Genomic DNA, 23,228 nt, shown 5'->3' on the forward strand with positions numbered 1-23,228 from the left:
AACGCTTCGTCTGATGGAACTGGCTGCAGCACTTCCTTAAAAAGAGAAGCATCCCGGCAGCCGGTTCCCTCGGACGCCGCCTTGCATCACTGCCAACGAACAGTTACGGATGGTGAGTTTTCCTACTGAATTTGAAGTAGCAGGTATTTTATTGCTGTTCCAGTTGGGCTCCTGTTATTAGCAAACACTGATAACTGGCAGGAGACTACCAATGGATCCCTACATTGGACATATATTTGGAATACTTTTGTTGTATCTTGATATTTTTTGTTATTTCATTTTGAGTAGTTAAGCGGAATGCCACAGCACCTCCGTGTAGGTTCAAAGGCAAAAACATGTCGACCTACCTTTTTGAAAAAATCCAGCAGATGTCACTATGCCTGTCTGGCTCTCTGCTTTGTTTTAATGCTGACCCAAGGACACATGAATAAATCATATTGGCATGCCACCTGTGGTGGGTGAAAGAATTCGTCCTTAAAAGGTAATAGTCCACTTTATTTATTTAGGTACACCACTTCTCTTTCCTTTTTTCTCTATTAGACCTAGGTGTTTATTGTGGTTAATATAAGTATTTGGGGAGTCAACTCTGTAGTGTAGTTCTGATAGTACTCTTTCATGTAAGACCTACACTGTTTAGAGATAACATATACTGTGGGCTTGGTGGCAAAATGAGTCGGTACACCATCATATAATATGTCAGCCTATGTTTTCGCATGAGCTAGCTCGCAGTGCTTCTAGAATCTCCTGTTATCAGAAAGATTCGTTTTTACAACTTCAGAACATAATAACCTCAGATGCATGGAAACAATATAATACTTTTCACCCAGTCACCCGTGCTTGCTTGTTTTGCTCTCAGAGAGATACACTGAAGAAACAGTCAAGCGTGTTTACAGTAAGAATTTATTGTACTGTTGTTCTTCTTATGTAAAATAAGTGCTCTGCTATAACTGTAACACAGTTGCAGAGATATAGAACCAGCAGTACAGTGAATAAAAGAAATAGCATTGTTCTACCATTTTGCAATAGTCATGAACACATATATGAATATGAAATGCATTTGCAAAATAATGTGCATATTCCTAAGATGCCTGTCTAAATGTACCTAAGTGTACCTAGCATGTGAGTAGGTGCTATGAAGCCTAAGTCTAAGAACCTAAGTCTTAAGAGCCAACAATCCCACTAGGATTTAATCGAACCCCCATACCTGAATAGTGAGAGTGTGGTACTTCGTCCTGGACTTGATTTGGACACCCTGCAAAGGATCGTCAGACCACTGTCAGCTGGAGCGATGGCATGCCGGAGTTGCAGCATCTCTGGTCAGTGTGTCGGCCTTGAAGTCTCGGTTCACTCCTGCTTTCTGATAGCAAGAGGTGCTGTTTTTATACAGTCTATGTGTGTATGTTCCCCATTGTTCAGTATGAGGATGTCGTTGGGGATTAAACCTTGTGCGTCGATGGGAGAGGTGAAGTGGACCTCCTGTAGAGTGTACTCAGAAATTATTCATATGTGCTAAGGAGGACATTTTAGCAATATCGATTGGGAAAACCCCACCCTCGGCATGGAACTAGGTGAAAGGTTTAGTCCATAAAAAGCTTCAGTCTTTATAAGGCATTATGTCCATACAAGGTAGTCTGTCCTTATTTGAAGTTATGTCCTTATAAGGCTTGTTCATATAAAAAAACGGGGGATGATGTAGGGAAAGTGTACGATATTCCCTAGACCTATAGCAGGGTACCAATATGAAATATAACACCCACTCCACCTTATACTTAACAATGATAATACACATTTATAACGGTATTAGTTCATATAATTATCAAGTGGTCTTTTAAAATGTTTCTAAAAATGTTACAATTTCATTTTTAAAAACAGTTTAAAAATGAGGAAATAAATGTTCTTTGTGAAAGTATGACATCTGTAATAAAGGTCCGCAAATCACAGTTCTAAATGAGATCGATCACACAAGTTGAACTACTGTAAGCCTACTTAGAAGGTCATGCTTTGGTATAGAAAGTGTCAGTTTGAAAAGCTTTTTTTGAAAAAAGAAGGGGAAGGAAAAAAAACGTAATTCGTTCCCAGCACAGGGTGAGCCAGATTCAGATTATATGTCCTGGCTGGGAGACATAACATTGTCGTTGCTTGCTGTCGTAGGGGACACAAATTGTAATACCTCGCATAGCACGTCAAGTGTGCATAGATGAAACTCCTTAGTGCTGCCAACAGTTGTTGGTGAGGCAGTGGTTGCTGTATTCGATACCACAGTGCCAAGGGTGGAGCTGAAATCCAACTCGGTCAAGGGCACCTGCGGATCCTCGAGGAATTCATGGTTTAAGATAGGAATACGCTCGGGACAGAGTTGAGCATGGGACCACAGTGGTTCCAGCCTAGAGTCTACGTCCGCTGGCGTCTCCGTTAGAGGTGTCAGACAGATGTCTAACTCGCATTCTCCTCCACAGAACAGGCATCGAAACACAGGTACGATGCAGTCATCGTAGTCTGGTCTCAATGACAGGAACCAAGACGCACTTAGTTCTCGAAGGCAAGAAGAACCCAGATGTTGTACCATGCGCCCATGGTAATATCTTTCCAGGAGAGCATTTGCAATCTCACTGGCGGATGGTCCGTCCATTGTGAAGCAGGTAAACGACAATCAGGATTCCAGCAATAGCTAGCAGGATCAAAGGTAGACCGCCGAAAATGCTTCCGAATATGGAGTGTATTAAGTTAGGAACAACTCCGAAGATGGTCTGGAAGGTGTTAAGGAATACCGCCCCTTTGGTTTTAAATAGGTGTACAACACCGCTCGTATCTGACATACCTACGATATGACCCACCATTTCTGCGAAATGTCGGGGGCAGTTTGTAAAGATTAGCGCCTGTATCTCTGTCAAGGTCCTTGCAACTTGAACTTCAAAGGTTTCTTGTGTAGAGGTCAATTGAATGGTTTGTTCTAAAAGCATGGCTTTCATTCTGCTCAAAGCATCAAGCTATATAAAAGAAACATTCAGTGAAGGCCATACTGGTGCCTCCCTGACTGTATTTGTCAGAGGAAATAATACTTGCATACAACAAGTAACCCTTTTGTTCAGAGTGACTAGATATGCAATACCCGGGAGCATCCCACAACAACCTTGATCATTCAGCATCAAGTAACTCCCATTTGAAAGTAACTCAAACGCTGGCGTGATCATGGCAGCTGGAGTTCCTTTTATGTGGCAAGACAGATTCGAAACTGGACCACTACAGGCCCCACGTAAAACGATATCTTGGCACACGAGAGAACCGCTTAAAACGCTCTTGCAGTTAGCGCCACTAAGAAACACTTCTTGATCCCTACTCCGGCATTAAAATCTATATGGGAAATGCTAGGATTTCTTAATGTATTCTTTACCCAATTTTTCATATTTGCTTGTCTGCCTATATTCAAGGCAATAGTAAAACTGGAAGGTCGTGACCTGGAGAGTGATTTGGTCATGGATTAGCCACTCTGTGGATGGTAATTCAGCCACTGTAAATGAAAGCCTGTCCAGTTTTTAGGTTTCGCCTACGCAGTGTGCATGCACTGCATAGGAGGGCCTTTAGCCGTATCTCTGCTCATTTTGGAAGCACATACTCGTTTCCAAAAAGAGCAGACTGCACGCGCATGCACGCACACACCACTCCCGGGCTTGTCTGCATGTTGGAATAACAGCCGCTTTGCCGCTTGCAGATTTCTATTTTGACTCCTCTCATTCAATTTCTTTTTCCTCCATAGCACTACTTCTAAATGCCCATAGCGCGTTCCTCCCATAAGGGTCAATCGGCATTCTCAAATTACCATAATTATTTTTTAAGGGAACGTCGCTTTTAAACCATAAGTGGCACGTTATTTGGGTCATATTTTCATGTCTGAATTTTGTTGTGACTCAGTAACTCTTCAGTATCAATTATACTGACCATGCCCTCTCCAGTATCAGTTTACACAGACAACAGCATTTAGCTGCTGTCACGGGCCGTGCATGCTTACAGCGTGGAAACCGTGACGTAAACCATTCATGGTATTTCTACAGTGGGCTGACAGCTTCATTCAAGACAGCAGCTGACCACAGTTACATCGAACGAAACTATTCAGGTAAGCAGGTTCCCTGACTCTTACATTCTACCATCGTAGAGTGTTTCGTTCCCAATGCACACTTGCGATGCCGGCATTATTTTTTTTTAACTAAAATTGTAATCGAACTTCACTGCGCCTCTCTCTACCTCTCTCCCTCTATCCCTCTACCTCTCTACCTCCTTACCTCTCTACCTCTCTCTACCTCTGTACCTCTCTCCACCTCTCTCTACCTCTGTACCTCTCTCCACTTCTCTCTACCTCTATCTACCTCTCTACCTCTCCCTCTACCTCTCCACCTCTCTCTCTCTACCTCTCTTCCTCTCTCTCTCTACTGCTCTCTCTCTACCTCTCTCTACCCCTCTCAAAGATGACTGCAGCATCTACGTGGGATGCAGTGGACTAAGTGGCAGCCGGAGCCTGATAGCACTGTTTGTCCTTTAAAAAAATAAAAACAAGCATTGGCATAGTCAATAGGTCTCCACTTTGGGACCTCATAAGTGTTTAGTTATCCAGTACAATATCCTTGGTGCAACAACATCAAGTGTTGCATGGCTAAACACGTATAAGGTCCCAAAGGCAACACCTATTGGCTATGCCAATGCTCGTTCAATTTGCAGCATTGTATATTTTGCTCCCCTTTGTGCCCTTTCTATCTGTGTATCAGTTAGATTATATTCTGAAACTAGAGTTGTACTGTTTATACAACGCCAAGGCACAAAGCCTGCACGCAAAAATTGTAGAGTCCTGCTCAATAACATAATATAACGTAACTGAGATTGGCCGTGTTGTAATATCCCCAAATCCTGTCCCAGTATGGCTACAGCATAAGTTACAATGTTGCCCAATGAATATACTCTGAAGGTCAAAGTTGTTAACCTAATACCCACCACAGCTAAAGCTTTTTAAAAGTTTATACGGTCTATTTCCCGTATTTTCTTTGCGGCTTCTTGTTGGGAATTCTTCCAGATTTCATTATAGGCAGCATAAATGCCTGCATATATGAAACATTTTTGACGTTGTTTCCTAGGGCCTAGTAAAAAGTCCCTAAGATCTATGTCTTGTGAGAGTAAAGATAAATGTTGTTTCACTTCTGCAAGTATTGAGGATTCTAGCCACTCTACGCACAACAGCTGGAGAAGGTGACCACCGCGTTACTGAAGCGCTGAGCGTTACTTTGATTTGCGCTGTGGTGCGAATCGCGCTGCTCTTTTTAAAACCTGTTTGCTTTTTATTTTTCCTCAATTGCATTTTGCCTTTTAACTTGCCATCGCCGCTACCCCCCCCTGGCCCCTCACCGCATATAATAACAAATTCAAGCACCGCTGCTTAGCGGGTCCGGGCTCCTGGGGTTCCGCATCACGTGGTCTCTGACGTGACGCCGCCGCCATCTTGGGAAGGCTGGTTCCTTCACATCGGGGGTTAGCGCGCTAGCGCTTGTTACCGCCAGTCGCCTACATAAGGTGAGTCTGGACACGGGGTCTGCCTGGAGAAGGTGACCACCGCGTTACTGAAGCGCTGAGCGTTACTTTGATTTGCGCTGTGGTGCGAATCGCGCTGCTCTTTTTAAAACCTGTTTGCTTTTTATTTTTCCTCAATTGCATTTTGCCTTTTAACTTGCCATCGCCGCTACCCCCCCCTGGCCCCTCACCGCATATAATAACAAATTCAAGCACCGCTGCTTAGCGGGTCCGGGCTCCTGGGGTTCCGCATCACGTGGTCTCTGACGTGACGCCGCCGCCATCTTGGGAAGGCTGGTTCCTTCACATCGGGGGTTAGCGCGCTAGCGCTTGTTACCGCCAGTCGCCTACATAAGGTGAGTCTGGACACGGGGTCTGCCTGGAGAAGGTGACCACCGCGTTACTGAAGCGCTGAGCGTTACTTTGATTTGCGCTGTGGTGCGAATTGCGCTGCTCTTTTTAAAACCTGTTTGCTTTTTATTTTTCCTCAATTGCATTTTGCCTTTTAACTTGCCATCGCCGCTACCCCCCCCTGGCCCCTCACCGCATATAATAACAAATTCAAGCACCGCTGCTTAGCGGGTCCGGGCTCCTGGGGTTCCGCATCACGTGGTCTCTGACGTGACGCCGCCGCCATCTTGGGAAGGCTGGTTCCTTCACATCGGGGGTTAGCGCGCTAGCGCTTGTTACCGCCAGTCGCCTACATAATGCTCGCCCGTAGCGTAGCGGTCTAGCGTAGCGGTCACGCCTTCGCTACGCCTGAGTCTCGCCAGAGTCCTGCCCGTCTGCGCCCGTCAGCGCTAAGGCAGGGCTAGGGCAGGGGACTCTGGCCCGTTCACGATGATTTCTGCGGAGAATATCCGCCTACTGCGGAGTCAGGTAATTCCCTGCCGTCATGGCACACTGGATCCTCTTAGTGGGCCTTATCAGTGCCCCTCTTGTCTTTTTAAACTACCTCTACCGTTGCCCATTAAGAGTTTGCAAGCTAGGCCGGCAACGGTCTGTAAACTGGACACTGGTGTAGTTTCGTCTACTCCATCTTCTCTCAAAATCTTTCATTTAAACGTCAGATCATTATCTTGCCACGCCCTTGAAGTTTTTACCTTGATAACGGACGAGGCTCCGGATATATTTTTCTTTACGGAAACTTGGCTGCATGACCAGTCTATGGCAGTTATGAACCTAGCCTTGCCTGTGGGATATACTATGCACTCCCTTCCCCGCAACGCCAGAGGTGGAGGTATAGCAGTTGCGGTGAAATCATGCTACCCCTGCATTTGGAAACCCATCTCATTGCCAGGATGTGAGAGTGCCCTTTGTAACATCTCAGTTAATCCCCACTTTACGTTTACGGGACTTCTGATATATCGGCCCCCTGGTCCCGATGGTGCCTTCCGCCAAAGCCTCCCGGAGGTGATCTCCTCCCTAGCTTTGAAATCGGCGAATTTTACAATCCTAGGTGACCTTAACCTCCATATGGACGTTCCACTCTCCAACTCGGTACACACCCTATTGGAGGATCTGGAAGCGCTCCAAATGACTCAACTGGTCCAACTACCAACCCATACGGGTGGCCACATACTAGATCCCGTTATAACGAACCTGGTAACCAACATTTCAGTGCAGCCTCCTAGACCAATGGCATGGACTGATCACCATTTGATTGAGATCCTTATTGCCACTACTTCTTCTTTCCCGGAAAAGAAGATTCCAGCCAGTTTCAGACGTCCCTGGAGAAATTTGAATCTAGAGCATTTCCATCAGCTACTGATGAAATACCATCCTTCACCTCCTACTGAAGTCTCCCGGGGCTATGATACTTTCTGTGAATGGCTCAATCAATCTTTAGATAAACTCATTCCGGCCAAGTGGTGTAAGACCAAATCGAGCCCTTCAAGCCCTTGGTACGATGAATCTTTGAAAGCTCTTAAAGTCTCCTGCAAAAAAGCAGAACGCGCTTGGCGTAAAGCGTATGATACTGACCTCAAGGCGGCCTATAGGGCTTGCACTAGAGTGTATCATCGGGCCATTTGCACTACCAGGGCTGCTTTTTACGCTCAGGAAATAAAAAATAGTACAAACCCCTCCAAGGTCATCTTCAGGGTATGTAAGGACCTTACCAGCAAAAGGACGGACACTGTTACTATTGAGCCCTCCTTGGCACATTGCGAGGATCTAGCCTCGTTTTTTGTTGAAAAGGTGGAGGCCATCTATAGGTCATTTTCTCAGCTTCCCATCAGGGAGGAAATGCCTACTTCTATGGCCCCAAAATCATTGCTAACCATCCCTAGTCCGACCAGGGATGAGTTTTTAGCTCTGACAACAAAAGTCAAATCCGGCTCTCCGGATGATCCTTTGCGACCTGCTCAATTCCGGGAACTTGCTGAATGTTGCTATCCTGCCCTTCATGATCTCATCAACATATCTTTCAGCTCCGGCAGCGTTCCCAAGGCCTGGAAACAGGCTATGGTCATTCCGATCCTTAAGAAACCTACCCTCGATCCGACTAAACCAGAACACTACCGGCCCATTTCCCTTCTTCCTTGGCCAGCCAAGCTAGCGGAAGCTCATGCTAACCGCATTTTATCTGCTCACCTGCAAGAAACGAATCTACTGGATATTTCCCAGAATGGATTCCGTGCAGGTCATAGCACCGAAACAGCTCTCTTGGCGGTGGTGGAACACATAAGGAAGATGTTGGATCAGGGTCAGACGGCGGCACTGATCCTTTTGGATCTTAGTGCCGCTTTTGACACGGTGTCCCATCAGATTTTATTACATCGTCTGATGGAGGCTGGAGTCGGAGAGACGGCACTCGAGTGGTTTCGCTCTTTTCTTAAGGATCGAGGTTTTAAAGTGTCCACCCCCCCTTTTGTTTCTGCGTCACGTCCTATTCTTCAGGGTGTTCCCCAAGGCTCGGCTCTTAGTCCCACTTTATTTAATTTGTATGTTCAGCCTTTGGCGGAGGTTGCCCATAGTTTTGGTCTTTCCTTAGTGTCATACGCCGATGACACGCAGCTGGCGGTGGCACTGAATGGAGACTCCAGCATGGACGCCCCCACCTTCCAGTCAGCGTTAAAAGCTGTTGCTGGCTGGATGGCGGACAACCGATTACAACTAAATGCCTCTAAGACCGAGGTCATTATTTTCGGTAAGGAAAGTGGTCTATGGGGAGATCAATGGTGGCCTACTGATCTTGGCCCTGTGCCTACCCCTGTGAGTGAAGTCAGAAACCTTGGGGTGTGGTTCGACGACAAGCTTTCATTTATTTCCCATACCAAACGCGTGGCTGGCGTATGTTTTGGTACTCTGCATGGTCTGAGACCCATTTTTAAATTTTTCGATGCTGAGACAAGACAGATCATGGTCCAGGCTCTGGTTCTCACCAGACTGGACTATGCCAACTCTCTGTTTTTGGGCTTAAACCAGGCCGAACTGTCCCGTCTCCAGAGGGTTCAAAACGCGGCGGCTAGGATGCTTGTCGGCCTCCCGAAATTTGTCTCAGCTCGCCAAACCATCCGCAATCTTCACTGGCTTCCAATTGAGCAAAGAGTTAAGTTTAAAGCCCTCTGCTTAACTTTTAAAATCCTCAACCTAGCCTCTCCCCCGATCCTTGCACAGACTATTCTGCACTATGCTCCTACCAGAGCTCTTCGCTCTGCTAGTCTTAACCTTGCCATAGTGCCTCGTTTCAAAAGGGCTAGAGTGGGTGGTCGCTCGTTTTCAGTGCTGGCGGCTGCTCTTTGGAATTCTCTTCCAGCTCCACTCCGCTCAATTTCAGATCTGCTTCTTTTTCGAAAGACCCTGAAGACTTTTCTTTTCTCCACAGTTTAGTCTGTTTCTTGTCCAGCTTTCTTAATCGTGTTGTGTTATTCAGATCTCCAAGCGCCGGGACGCCTCTTGGCTGCGGCATCCGTGCGCTATATAAAAAATAGTTAACATAACATAACTTCCCAACACTATAAGATATCACTATCCTTGGATGTTCTCTTTGTACGTATCGTGGATCTGGCCTATGCATACTGAGTCCCTTGGTGATGTGCAGGAACCATTTATGACATGTGTTTGTGTCTAAGGGCCAAACCACCCACTCCTTCCAATTTTGGTCTGATCTATTGCACTTTACTATGTCAGCAATTGTTGCCCCTGCATTTGAAGAAGAATTCCGCCACCCCTGTGATGTTCAGGTCCTTTATCTTGGCTATTCCAAGACAGGATGTCTGTTGCACAGTGTCATTTAAAAAGATCATCATCAGTTGAATGAAGCATGCATTAAATAGTGCCTCTGTACCCTGGACTTGCCAGGTCCTTGAACCCCAAATCGATTTTGAGTGAATTTCGTCTATCCATAGGTTGAAACCCTGTTCAGACAATTGGGCTAAAAAGGAAGCAGATTAAATCTGTTTTGCATTTGTCAACATAAATTTCAGTGTTGATGTTGGTGCAACCTTAAAATAAAATGAGGCTGGGTCTGTGGTGTTAAACCCTAAAAAGTATGCACATTTCTGTACAAACATTTGTGAACTACTTTTTGGTGGTGTTGGGCAATGTTCCCACTGATTGTACTCAAATACACTCCTGGGTGAAATGGATTTGTGCAGGAAATGATGACAAAAATGTTGATAACAGTACAATTTGTCATACTCTGATGAACCCTTGAACATTTAATTATTAACAAAATGCAGCAGTTTTCTTTACATCAGCCAACATGTTATTTACTGTTTCAGTGCCCCAATTATCAGAAAATGTACTGGAGGTAATGAAATCACTTAATGAGATTTTAAATACATGATTCATTTTTAAAAGTTTGGTCGGTCCGAACATGTTGAAATCAATCTTGTCCTATACTATACCATCGTGTATAGGAACAGCTGTAATGTTCATTGATGACAAGTCTCTTTGTTCACGATGTGATAATTGATGTGGCTTCAGTAGGATGTTGACCTTTTGGGCTGTGGAACCTTGTTGAAGATAGCGTCCATTGATAACCATACTAAAAGTCAATACTAAGCCTAGCCATAAAAGAAAAAAGAAAAAACATTATCCCAGAAATTACCCAGAGTTCAATTCAAGGTGATACCAGGAATGTCTTTTGAAGAAAGAGAAGAAAGTTCTTTATTTCTTGCTTGAATGGTGTTTTGGCTGGCGTAATTCCGGCACACTTGGATCCAGGGACTACTTATCAAAGTTAATGAAATAGCCAGAAGCAGTTCGATCAATTGTAGGAATTGCATCGGGATTAGTTGAAATGTTATTTTCCTCTCGACAAGGCACGTTGATGTAGACAACTGTATTTGGTTAAATTACAACTTGTGAATTATTCTGATTTTCATTTTGAATTTGAATGTCTGGTTGAAGTGGAACAAGTTCCATAGCATTGTTGCTTAGTCCTTCATGTCTTACAGGTGTCTCTTCAATTGTGATGAGTCTTTCTGTTTGAACTTCTTGAATTGTAGCAAGCGAAGGACGTCTGCTACAGCGGAGTCCACTATGCTTTCTGTTTAGTATCGCCACATAGTGTGGTTTGATTAAGTCAATTGAGACAAATCTTTTCTCCTTTTTTCCAGAAAGAGGCAGGAGCAGCACAGTACTTGTTCCGTGTACTGCAAGGACGGGTACAGGTTTTCTGTAAGAGGGTCCAAATTTCTTTTTATATGCTATTTTCTCTCTGAACAGATCCCCAACTTTTGGGATCCAGACAGGTCTTGCTGTGACTACCTTGACTTCTTCAGTGGCGGTCTGCTTTAGATGGACATTGCTTTGTTTTGTTCTGGATTCATTTAGATCCAGTAAAACAGCCAAACGATCATGGATATCAAATGGTATTTCATCCGCCACTGCGCCTTCACAATCAAAATCAGGTACCCACATTGGTGTCCCGAAGAGGACCTCATATTGAGTGACACCCCCTAGAGAGCTTCTTGGCTGGTTATTTAATGCCAGCTGTACCCCATAAAGGTGTGTAACCCAATTACCGCCCTTGCCTAATATCCGAGCTGTTAAAGATTGCTTTAAGTCCAGTTTTTTCTCTCCAAAACCGAATTTCCCTCGGGATGGTACGGAGATGAGAACCGCAGTGCTACGCCCATTCCTTCCATGGTCTCTTTGTAAGCCCCAGAGCTAAACGCTGGGCCGCGGTTAGAGTGTAACGTGCTGACTGCGTATGTACCGATAAAGACTCGCAAATCTTTTATAAAAGTTCGAGCATCAGCGGAATGCTGAGGCCATACCCATAGGAATCTAGAGCATTAATCCACTGCTACCATGATATACCTGTAAGCCCCTTCCGTTTGTAAGGGGCTGCAGTGGTCAAAGTAAACACATGCAAGAGGTCTGTCTGATTTCAGTAATGGCGTCTGTGCCGGGCCTGCAAAGGTGGAGCCTCTCATCAGCTGGCAGATGTCGCATTTCAAGACATAGGGGCTCATTAGGATGGCAGACGGAAGAGCGACCGCCATCCTGGAGTAGGCGGAAAATGCCTTTTCCGTGTCCGCCTGCCGCAGTCACTCCGTTTGCCATATTAGGATTGCAAACACTGTCAAAAGTCCGCGCGCGACGGAAGAGCACGCACCGCCGCGGAACTACACCCGACTCAGCGGCGGATGTAACCAATCCAGAGACACCGCCGTATGGACTGACGTCACCGACCGTCCCCCAAATAACGATGGCGGAAAAAACACATAAAACCGCTGCGGAAAAACAACCTGCCTGAACACAGCGGATTCCCCACAGAGAAGAAACCACACATTGCAAGGATACCCACCACAAGCAGCTCGCCCACATGGACCCAGCGCTACACGCATTTCCGATACTCTTCGCGCTCCACCACCAGCAAGTCATAGACCATCATCTACGACGACGCAGGTACGCCACACACCATTTGCTGTCGGAAGGGGAGTACCTGCCAGGGCTGTGATGTTGGCAGGGGGAGTGTCATGTACGAGAAACCACATCAGATCGCACAAAGATATCCTCAATTGAAGTACACAAGCAGGAATGACAACGACAAACCACTACACATGATTGACTTGCTTTATTAAACATAATCCAGGTACAATCTCTGAGTATGCAAGAGCATGGGCACTGGGTACAACAGAGCAGGTACATCAGAGGCAGCACATGAGAGGGGCCAAGTGCATCAACAGTCCATTGCACAGAGCAGGTACATCAGAGGCAGCACATGAGAGGGCACAATGCAGTATCACAACAGCAACAGGGCAGTGTTCGTAACAGAGCTGGTACATCAGAGGCAGAACATGAGAGGGCAGAATGCAGTATCAGAACAGCAACAGGGCAGTGTTCGTAACAGAGCAGGTACATCAGATGCAGCACATGAGAGGGGCCAAGTGCATCAACAGTCCATTGCACAGAACAGGTACATCAGAAGCAGCACATGAGAGGGGCCAAGTGCATCAACAGTCCATTGCACAGAACAGGTACATCAGAGGCAGCACATGAGAGGGGCCAAGTGCATCAACAGTCCATTGCACAGAACAGGGACATCAGTGGCAGCACATGAGAGGGGCCAAGTGCATCAACAGTCCATTGCACAGAACAGGTACATCAGAGGCAGCACATGAGAGGGGCCAAGTGCATCAACAGTCCATTGCACCGAACAGGGACATCAGTGGCAGCACATGAGAGGGGCCAAGTGCATCAACAGTCCATTGCACAGAGCAGGTACATCAGAGGCAGCACATGAGAGGGCACAATGCAGTATCAGAACAGCAACAGGGCAGTGTTCGTAACAGAGCTGGTACATAAGAGGCAGCACATGAGAGGGCAGAATGCAGTATCAGAACAGCAACAGGGCAGTATTCGTAACAGAGCAGGTACATCATAGGCAGCACATGAGAGGGGCCAAGTGCATCAACAGTCCATTGCACAGAACAGGTACATCAGAGGCAGCACATGAGAGGGGCCAAGTGCATCAACAGTCCATTGCACAGAGCAGGCACATCAGAGGCAGCACATGAGAGGGCAGACTGCAGTATCAGAACAGCAACAGGGCAGTTGTAGAAACAGAGCAGGGACATCAGTGGCAGCACATGAGAGGGGCCAAGTGCATCAACAGACCATTGCACAGAACAGGTACATCAGAGGCAGCACATGAGAGGGGCCAAGTGCATCAACAGTCTTGCACAGAGCAGGTACATCAGAGGCAGCACATGAGAGGGCACAATACAGTATCAGAACAGCAACAGGGCAGTGGTCGAAACAGAGCAGGGACATCAGAGGCAGCACATGAGAGGGCAGACTGCAGTATCAGAACAGCAACAGGGCAGTGGTCGAAACAGAGCAGGTACATCAGAGGCAGCACATGAGAAGGCAGACTGCAGTATCAGAACAGCAACAGGGCAGTGGTCGAAACAGAGCAGGGACATCAGTGGCAGCACATGAGAGGGGCCAAGTGCATCAACAGTCCATTGCACAGAACAGGTACATCAGAGGCAGCACATGAGAGGGGCCAAGTGCATCAACAGTCCATTGCACAGAACAGGTACATCAGAGGCAACACATGAGAGGGGCCAAGTGCATCAACAGTCCATTGCACAGAACAGGTACATCAGAGGCAGCACATGAGAGGGGCCAAGTGCATCAACAGTCCATTGCACAGAACAGGTACATCAGAGGCAGCACATGAGAGGGCAAAATGCAGTATCAGAACAGCAACAGGGCAGTGGTCGAAATAGAGCAGGGACATCAGAGGCAGCACATGAGGGGGCAGACTGCAGTATCAGAACAGCTACAGTCCAGTGGTCGAAACAGAGCAGGTACATCAGAGGCAGCACATGAGAGGGCAGACTGCAGTATCAGAACAGCAACAGGGCAGTGGTCGAAACAGAGCAGGGACATCAGTGGCAGCACATGAGAGGGGCCAAGTGCATCAACAGTCCATTGCACAGAGCAGGTACATCAGAGGCAGCACATGAGAGGGCACAATGCAGTATCAGAACAGCAACAGGGCAGTGTTCGTAATAGAGCAGGTACATCAGAGGCAGCACAATTAAGTCCTTCAAGGTACCCGTCCCAAGGACAACAACAATGCAAGGCTGGTTACAATGGACAATCTACACACCAAGTCAAATGACCTGTGAGTGAAGGGAAATGTACCTCACACCTCACATCACGGAAGCTGGTGGACTGCTTGAACTACTTGCCTCTGACACACTGCTAGCACCAGAAACTGGAGTGTGAGACACAGCCACAGCTCTAGTGACTGACACATGAGCCATAGACCCAGACACACTGCCAGCACCAGAAATAGGAGTGTGAGACACAGCCACAGCTCTAGTGACTGACACATGAGCCAGAGACCCAGACAGACTGCCCGCACCAGAAACAGGAGTGTGAGACACAGCCACAGCTCTAGTGACTGACGCATGAGCCATTGACCCAATCACACTGCCAGCACCAGAAACAGGAGTGTGAGACACAGCCACAGATGTAGCGAATGACACATGAGCCATCGATCCAGACACACTGCCAGCACCCGAAACAGGAGTGTGAGACACAGCCACAGCTCTAGTGACTGACACATGAGCCATAGACCCAGACACACTGCCAGCACCAGAAACTAGGAGAGGGGACAACTGAGACAGTGCCACTACATGATGCATGACAGCAAACGAGAACCCACTGTAAAGGGTTCAGAGACCTAGTTGGTGTTTATGGTTACTGTCAATTATGTCAGTGTGTACCAAAAAATGAGAAAGAAAAATTTCTTTCTAGAGTCCCCTCACTCACCGGGGTTGCCCCACGGTGACATGCTTCATCATTGGGGCCATCCCAGTTCTCTACGAAAAGGGGCGTGCTGCGACTAGCGGACTACGCAGGAGCACTTGTTTGTGAAATGACTATGTGTGGTGTAAAGTGCAGTGATGGTGGAGTGGCTGTGTGATTAAAAATACCGTGCTAGTGGGCCTCAACAATTTATTCTGCTCCTAGTGTGGTATATTAAAAATGGGGTAACACTGTGTTCTAACTTTAAATTTGAGCTAGATCAGTGTTATGGTCGACATGTTTCTAGCTCCCCAAGCTTTTCATCAGGACCATACAGGGTCCAGCCCTGTATTTTCCACTCCTATATTTTAATAAATAGGCTTTTTTAATAAATAGTAGTTGTTGTACTATACGCTGTTAGTGATAAAACATGCGGTTTTTATATACATACGATTTGTATCCTACTCGTATTTATATATAAGTGTTAAGTTACACTTCATGGTCTCAGGCGAGGGCAGGATCGCCTCGTGGAAACATTGTTCCTATCGGCAAACCCGCTCGGTACTACCTGTTCAGTCCTCACCCGACCGCATACAGTCACGGTCACACATCGGCAACCGCGTGTGCGCGCTTCCGCGACGGATGCATCTTTTGCAACAATGTTCAATCAGTGGTGCCACCATGGCAGTGCACGCATTCCGCGGGGGAGGTGCAGGCCAACACATCCTTGTGATAATGAAATTTGAAATGGCAGATAAGAATCTGTGGTAGGATCGTCATTTTGACGGCTGCCACCTTACCCAGCCAGGACAGTGGCAAGTGTTTCCACCGACTGAGCTCCTTTCGAATCAGAAAGCTCAGATGGGTATAGTTGACCCAGACCGTGTCCTGCAGTGTGGCGGCGAGGTGGATCCCCAGGTAAGGGACAGCGGTTTGCGTCCAACGGAATGGAAAGGTGTTCAGAAGACGGGAGCGGGTGTGCGCCTCTAGGGAGAGATCCAAGGCTTCCAATTTGGCCATGTTAACCTTAAAGCCCGACACCCTAGAAAAGGCGTCGAGACTTTCCACACAGGCAGGCAGGGAGGCCGCCGGGGAAGATAGCGACAGGAGGACATCATCGGCATACAGGCTGATGGTGTGCGTATATGCTCCGATTTTAACGCCATACACCTCCGGGTTAAGTCGCAGCCTTTGTGCCAGCGGCTCCATATATAAGGCAAAGAGTAAGGGAGACAGCAGGCACCCCTGCCTTGTGCCGCGCTCGATCGGAAAGCGAGGCGAGGAAGGACCGTTGACTTTGACCGTCGCCGTGGGATAGGAGTAGCAGTTGAGGGCCCATGTGCGGAATCTGTCTCCCAAGCCCACCTTCAGCAGCACCCGCTCAAGATAAGGCCTATGAACCCGGTCGAACGCCTTCTCGGCGTTGATCGCTAAAAACATATACTCTCCTGTCTTCCTCGTGGCCTTCTCCAGGAGATGCAGCCCCCTCTTTGTGTTGTCTACTGTTTGGCGCCCAGGGATGAAACCTGCCTGATCAGGGTCAATCAATTCGGGCATGAGGGGCGCAAGTCGCGTTGCTAGGATACTAGTGTAGAGTTTGAGATCTACATTGAGTAAAGAGATAGGGCGGTAGGCCTCACAGCCCGTGTGGTCCTTTCCGGGCTTGGGGTTGATGGAGATAGTCGCGTCCAGCAGATCTCTTGGGATTGCTCCCGGCTCCGCAAAGGAATTATAGAGAGCGGTCAAGAGTGGCACTACCTGCAGGCAGAACATCTTGTACAAAACGGCGGAGAAGCCATCCGGGCCAGGGGACTTTGCAAGTTTGAGGTGTGATATAGCCGCAATGACCTCCTCCGTACGGATAGACCAGTCCAGTGACTCCGCTTGCTCGGGGTCAGGGAGGGGAGGGGGACAGACTCCAAGGAGCTCTTGCCCTCTGCCGGGTCCAAAGAGGATCCCATGTACAGGTACAGGTAAGTGTAAAAATCGCTAAAGGCCGCTGCAATATCTGCATCTTCAGTGACCACCCTCCCGTCCTGCGTGACAATCTCCTGAACCACGTGTCTCTGCTGCACCTCTCTCAATGCGCGTCCTAGCAACCTCCTGCACCGATCCCCCCCGGTGTAATAAAGGTGTCGTACCCGCAATGCCGCATATTCCGCTCGATCCTGTTCGAGCCCCGCCAATTGCTGCCGGGCCTGCCGTAACTGTCTCCATATTCTAGGCGCCTCCGTGCGTTGGTGCATGTGCTCAAGTTCACGTGTTTTCTGTGACAGTTCCTCTCGTTTGCGCGCGCGCTCCGCGTTCTCAGCTCCCCTCGAAGGACTGCCTTAAGTGCCCCCCAGGGGGTGGCTAGAGAGGTGTCTGTGGTGTTATTATGCTCTAAGAAATCTCTAATAGTCCCCTGAAGCTTTTTAACCACCTCAGCCCGGTGTAGGAGTGTGTCGCGCAACTTCCAGGAACGCTGTCTGCGGGCCAGTGGTGGGAAGGTAAACACCGCCACCACAGGGGAGTGGTCAGACAATGACGTAGACCAATTTCAACTTCCGCAGCAAGCGCTCGCATAGGGGAAGAAACCAATAAGTGGTCAAGGCACGCGTAGGTTTTGTGTGCGTGCGAGTAGTATGTGTATCCCGTCTCACCTGGGTGCAAACTACGCCACAAGTTCACCATCCCCATGTCTCCCAGTCTGGCTAATCCTTCTTCAGAGAGGGTACCTGCCTGAGAGGAGCGCTGCCCTGATCTGTCTTGCAGAGTGTCCATCATCAAATTTAGATCCCCACCCACCAAGACATGGCGATCAGGCAAAGCGGCTACCTCTGTGAGAGCTGTATGTAAGAACTTCTCTTGACCCTCATTCGGAGCATAGATAGAGCACACCGAAAAGATGAACCCCCCCAAGGAGAATCTGTATGAAAGCAGCCGCCCCTTTATCTCTGCCCCCTTCTGCAGCACTTTCCCCCTGAACCGCTGGGCTACCAGTATTGCCACCCCGGCCTTCTTGGTAGAAGATGAGGAGTAGTATTGGTGTGGGAAGCATCGAGACCACATCCTGGAGCAGTCTTTGTGCAAAAGGTGGGTCTCCTACAGCAGACATATGTCCGCCTTGGAGGCCTCCAGAAGGGAGAGTATCGCCCTCCGTTTCACCGGATTGTTAAGTCCCCTCACATTCAGCGTGAGGACTTTCAATTCAGTCGAGGGCATCGGACCTCAAACTGGGAACCGGAGTCCCCAAACAGCTGTGTCGCCCGCCAGCCAAAACCTTTGTACATGAACTGCCTGCCCCGTGGGAAGCATCTCAACCCTCGCACCCTGCCTGTCAGAATAGAGTTATCGCAAAGAAAGGTCCCCCGAATCTCATTGCAGGACCCCCCGGACCTGGAGCCTGCCCCTCCCACCCCTCCCCCATCTCCCTTCCCAACAGAACCCCGAAAAAGGAAAACATTGATAAACAAACAGTTCAGAACGTACATATTGTCCATCATCCAAAGGTGATTGGTGAAAAAAGAAAGGGGAACACTGATGGGAGATACAGGTGATCCTCACCTGGTCCCCTCCGGCACCCAGCAAAACAGAACCCTTCGTGTAGGCCCAAGTAACGCCGTGAAGATTCAAGCGACCCCAGGAGCCTCTGTCACCAACTCTACCGAGGCCTCGGCGTCTCCTCGCTCTTTCAGGCTTATGGACCGGTCAGGGCCGGACCCTGTCGCTTGTTTACCCACGAGCCGCCATTCTGCGGAACGTCAGGCGGGGTGGTCGAGTCTTCCAAACCCACTATGGAAAGAGCCTCCTTCAGAGACCGAACCTGTATCAGCTTGGAGTTCCATTTGAAGATGAGGTGGAATGGGTGCCCCCAAGAATAGGGAATCCCCTGTTCCTTTAGATGCGCTGTGACAGGCTTGAAGCTTCTTCGCTTAGTTAGGGTGGAGGCTGCTAGGTCTTGAAATAGCACCGGGCTGTGATTTCTAAACTGGAGTGGGGATCCGTCCCGCGCTTGCTGCAGTATTCTTTCCTTGAGTTGAAAGTTGTGAACGCACACGAGAATGTCCGGGGGGGGGGCCTTGGGACCCCGAGGCTGTTCCACTCTGTGCACCCGGTCCATCTTGATCTCTATGGGTTCCTCCACCTGCAGTATATGATTAAAGAGCGCTTCCACATATTCACGAAAGAGCGAGGAGACGCCGTGGCCTCGGTAGCGTTGGCGACAGAGGCTCCTGGGGTCGCTTGAATCTTCACGGCATTACTTGGGCCTACATGAAGGGTACTGTTTTGGGACTGCGGGGAGTAGGCGGCTGCCTGACCTCATGCGCGGCCACACGGTGCAAAATCTTTCTTTGAAACGCTGACTTGAAAGTGCGATCTAAAACTGTTTTTAAATCTTTACTTTTAGCGATTTATGCTTTTTAAAAAGTGTGTTCACCTACTGTAATGCATTCTGACTGCTAACCACCTCGGTCCCCGCAGCTCAGCTGTTTGAGAGGAGGGCGTGTTAGCAGCAGACTGACCCCGGCCTGCACTTCCTCCCAATAGGGGGCGGAGCCGCGCTTATACTTGGATCTATTTAGGCGGCTGGCTCAGTGGGCGCTGAAGGGACTGCGGTGAGTAAGCGGCAGCCTGACCTCACCAGCGGCCACACAGTGCAAAATCTTTCTTTGAAACGCTGACTTGAAAGTGCGATCTAAAACTGTTTTTAAATCTTTACTTTTAGCGATTTATGCTTTTTAAAAAGTGTGTTCACCTACTGTAATGCATTCTGACTGCTAACTGCCTCGGTCCCCGCAACTCAGCTGTTTGAGAGGAGGGCGTGTTAGCAGCAGATTGACCCCGGGCTGCACTTCCTCCCAATAGGGGGCGGAGCCGCGCCTACACTTCGATCTATATAGGCGGATGGCTCAGTGGGCGCGCAGCGGACACGCGTAGTGGGTGCACCGATGGTGCGCCAAAGGTAAGCCCGTCTGCGCCCGTCCGAGCCAGGACGGGCCCAGGGACCAGTACCTTTGCCACTTCCACGACAATCCCAGTCATATATTTGCGTAAATCCCTCCTGCAATTAAGAGACACCACTAATACTCCTAATTCTTCTTGTAAACACTCGTTAGACCCCGCACAAAACCAACATCAATGCCGACACTGTCCCTACCAATTGATCAGGTTAGCGGAGAATAGACAGAAACCTGAGTATAAGCTCAATATGGCACTATTGAATTGCCGATCCCTGCCTAAACATGCCATAGAGATCTCATTCCTAATGCATGATATGGCATTGGATGTACTGTTTCTCACAGAAACATGGTTAGGACCCAGCTCGGGCCCAGATAATGTCCAGGCCCTGCCCCGGGCTACCTGATTCAGCACATTGACAGAGCAGGGATTGTAGGAGGAGGGATTGCCATCCTCTATAAGGAACATCTAGTTTGTCGCCTGCTAGGCCGCCCTTTACTTGACTGCGAAAATGTCCACTTTTCTATCACCCTGTCACCTTTAGCTTCTTTCTCGGGCTCTTAGTATATCGCCCACCAGGATATTTAGGACAATTCCATAAGGCACTACTAGAAACGGTTGTAAACCTCGCCAGCTCAGCTTCTAACTTTACCATAATGGGAGATCTGAACCTCCATTTCGATGATCCACAAGACACAATAGCAATGGATCTGGCTCAAGACCTAGAGACATGTGAAATGGTTAAAAAAATCCAACAAGCCACCCATACAAAGGGACACCTGCTTGATCCAATTTTTTCAAATATTACAGACTTAATTACCAAGGATCCGAGCCCGGTCCCGTGGTCAGACCACTTTACTATACCATTTACGTGGAGTGCCATCCCCCCAGGCCCGATCAAACCCCTCTGCAGAGCGCATGCAAGACACTGGTCCAAACTTAAGATAAATGAATGGTCGGAAGCACTGAGGACTACCCAACCTCCTATCAACCTTGACATCATCACAGCAAATTCAGAGTTCAGTCAGTGGATAGAGCACTCACTGGACACAGTGCTCCCCAGGAAATCCATAATTCAAAAAAGAGGATCAATCAATCACTCATGGTTTAGCCCAGAGCTCCGGAAACTTAAACAGCACTGTAAACAAGAGGAGAGACAATGGAGGGAAGATTTTAATTTAGAGATAAAAACTAAATACAGGGCCTCCTTTAAGGCCTATAAATCTGCGCTAAAGGCAGCCAAAACAGCTTTTTACGAAGAGAAAATCATTGCATCTCCTAACTCATCGAAAGAGATCTTCAGAATTGTTAAAACTCTTTTAAAAGCCCCTGACCCCCCTCCTACTCCAAATGCATTAGGGTCCCGCTGCGAAGAACTTGCAATCTTTTTCCACATCAAAATCCAAAAGATTCTTCTGGGTCTTCCACCCATCCCCATCTCTGAATCACTATCGCCAACTGAACCTTCCTCTCAAGGGATTATTCCTGAACTCTCTTCTTTCACCCCGCTCACTGAGGAATGGTTACCCCCTCTCCTCAATGCAATAAAAAGTGGCTCGCCGCTTGATCCCGCTCCAATTAACATCCTGAAATCAGTCCTGCCCATTATCGCCACACCACTCATCAATCTGATCAATTCCTCGATCGAAGCAGGTATAGTCCCACGGGACTGGAAAATGGCCATGGTCAAACCACTGATAAAAAAAAAAAAACCTTGACCCTGGAGACCTATCTAACTACCGCCCCATTTCCCTTCTCCCGGGTATCAGTAAATTGGCCGAAAGATTTGTAAATCGCCAACTGTCTTCATTTCTGGAAGCCTTTAATCTACTACATCCTTCTCAAACAGGCTTCCGCACCGGGCAAGGGACGGAGACGGCTCTCCTAAAGGTGGTTGAGGAGTCTAGGAGGATTCTGGACACAGGTGGCAATGTGGCCATTATCCTCCTGGACCTCAGCGCCGCCTTTGATATGGTAAAACACTGTATCCTTTTAGCCCGTCTAAACAAACTTGGAGTCTCGGGAAAAGCCCTCTCATGGCTGGAATCTTTCCTTCAGGAAAGGTATTACAAGGTATTTGAAGGGGATTGCCACTCATCGCCGATACCCTTGCAGTGTGGGGTCCCACAGGGCTCTTCCCTTAGCCCCACACTTTTTAATGTGTATATGTCCCCCTTAGCTGAGATAGCGGCCCCCTACGGGATCGAATTAATCAGCTATGCTGATGACACGCAGCTCGTGGTTTCTCTGAACCAAGCAGATCTGTCCCACACAAGTTTGAGTGACTGTCTGTAGGAGATAGCAAAGTGGATGGGCCAGTCTCAGCTCAAACTTAACAACGAGAAGACCGAACTGATGTTATTGGTCAGGAAGGCATCATTCAATTCCCCCACTTTATGGCCCCCTTCTATGGGCCCGGTCCTATCCCAAGAAGTTTGATCAAGAGTTTAGGACTCTGGTTAGACGAGGATCTCTTGTTTAAAGTACAAGCCAGGAAAACAGCGGCCACCTATTTTGGCTTGTTAAAATCCATACGCAAAATCATTCCCCAACTGCCTGATAAAGCCAAAAAAATCCTAGTTCAAGCCTTGCTCTTATCTAGGCTCGACTATGGAAATGCGCTCTATCTGGGAGCCCCGGCCTCTGTGATCTGCAAACTTCAGGTAGCGAGACTGCTGACGAGCACCAACCACCGCTCCTCAGCCAAACCAGCGCTAAGATCACTCCACTGGCTACCGATAAAAGAACGGATACACTTTAAGGCCCTCTGTATTGCCCATAAAAATCTACAAGGCAAAGGTCCCCCGATCCTTACTAACCTGATTAAACCATACAAAATGCCTAGGAACCTGCGGTCTAATGACCTCAATCTGGCAGAAATCCACAGAATCAATAAGGCTCGCTCCGGTGGTCGACTTTTCTCTAACAATACTTCAAAGCTATGGCACTCTCTGCCCCTCTCCCTTCGTCAGGAACCCAACCTCCTTACATTTCGCAAGAAAATAAAAACATGT

General features: G+C 48.1%; 1 protein-coding gene across 1 annotated transcript in view; it reads left to right on the top strand.

Moving 5' to 3' along the window:
• The window catches only part of LOC147703391 (uncharacterized), a 9,287,842-nt gene that overhangs the window by 3,744,672 nt on the left and 5,519,942 nt on the right, over positions 1-23,228 (top strand). The gene's annotated exons all lie outside the window — the stretch shown is intronic.

Source organism: Lissotriton vulgaris, chromosome 7, assembly GCF_964263255.1.
Source record: "Lissotriton vulgaris chromosome 7, aLisVul1.2, whole genome shotgun sequence".
Taxonomy (NCBI): domain Eukaryota; kingdom Metazoa; phylum Chordata; class Amphibia; order Caudata; family Salamandridae; genus Lissotriton; species Lissotriton vulgaris.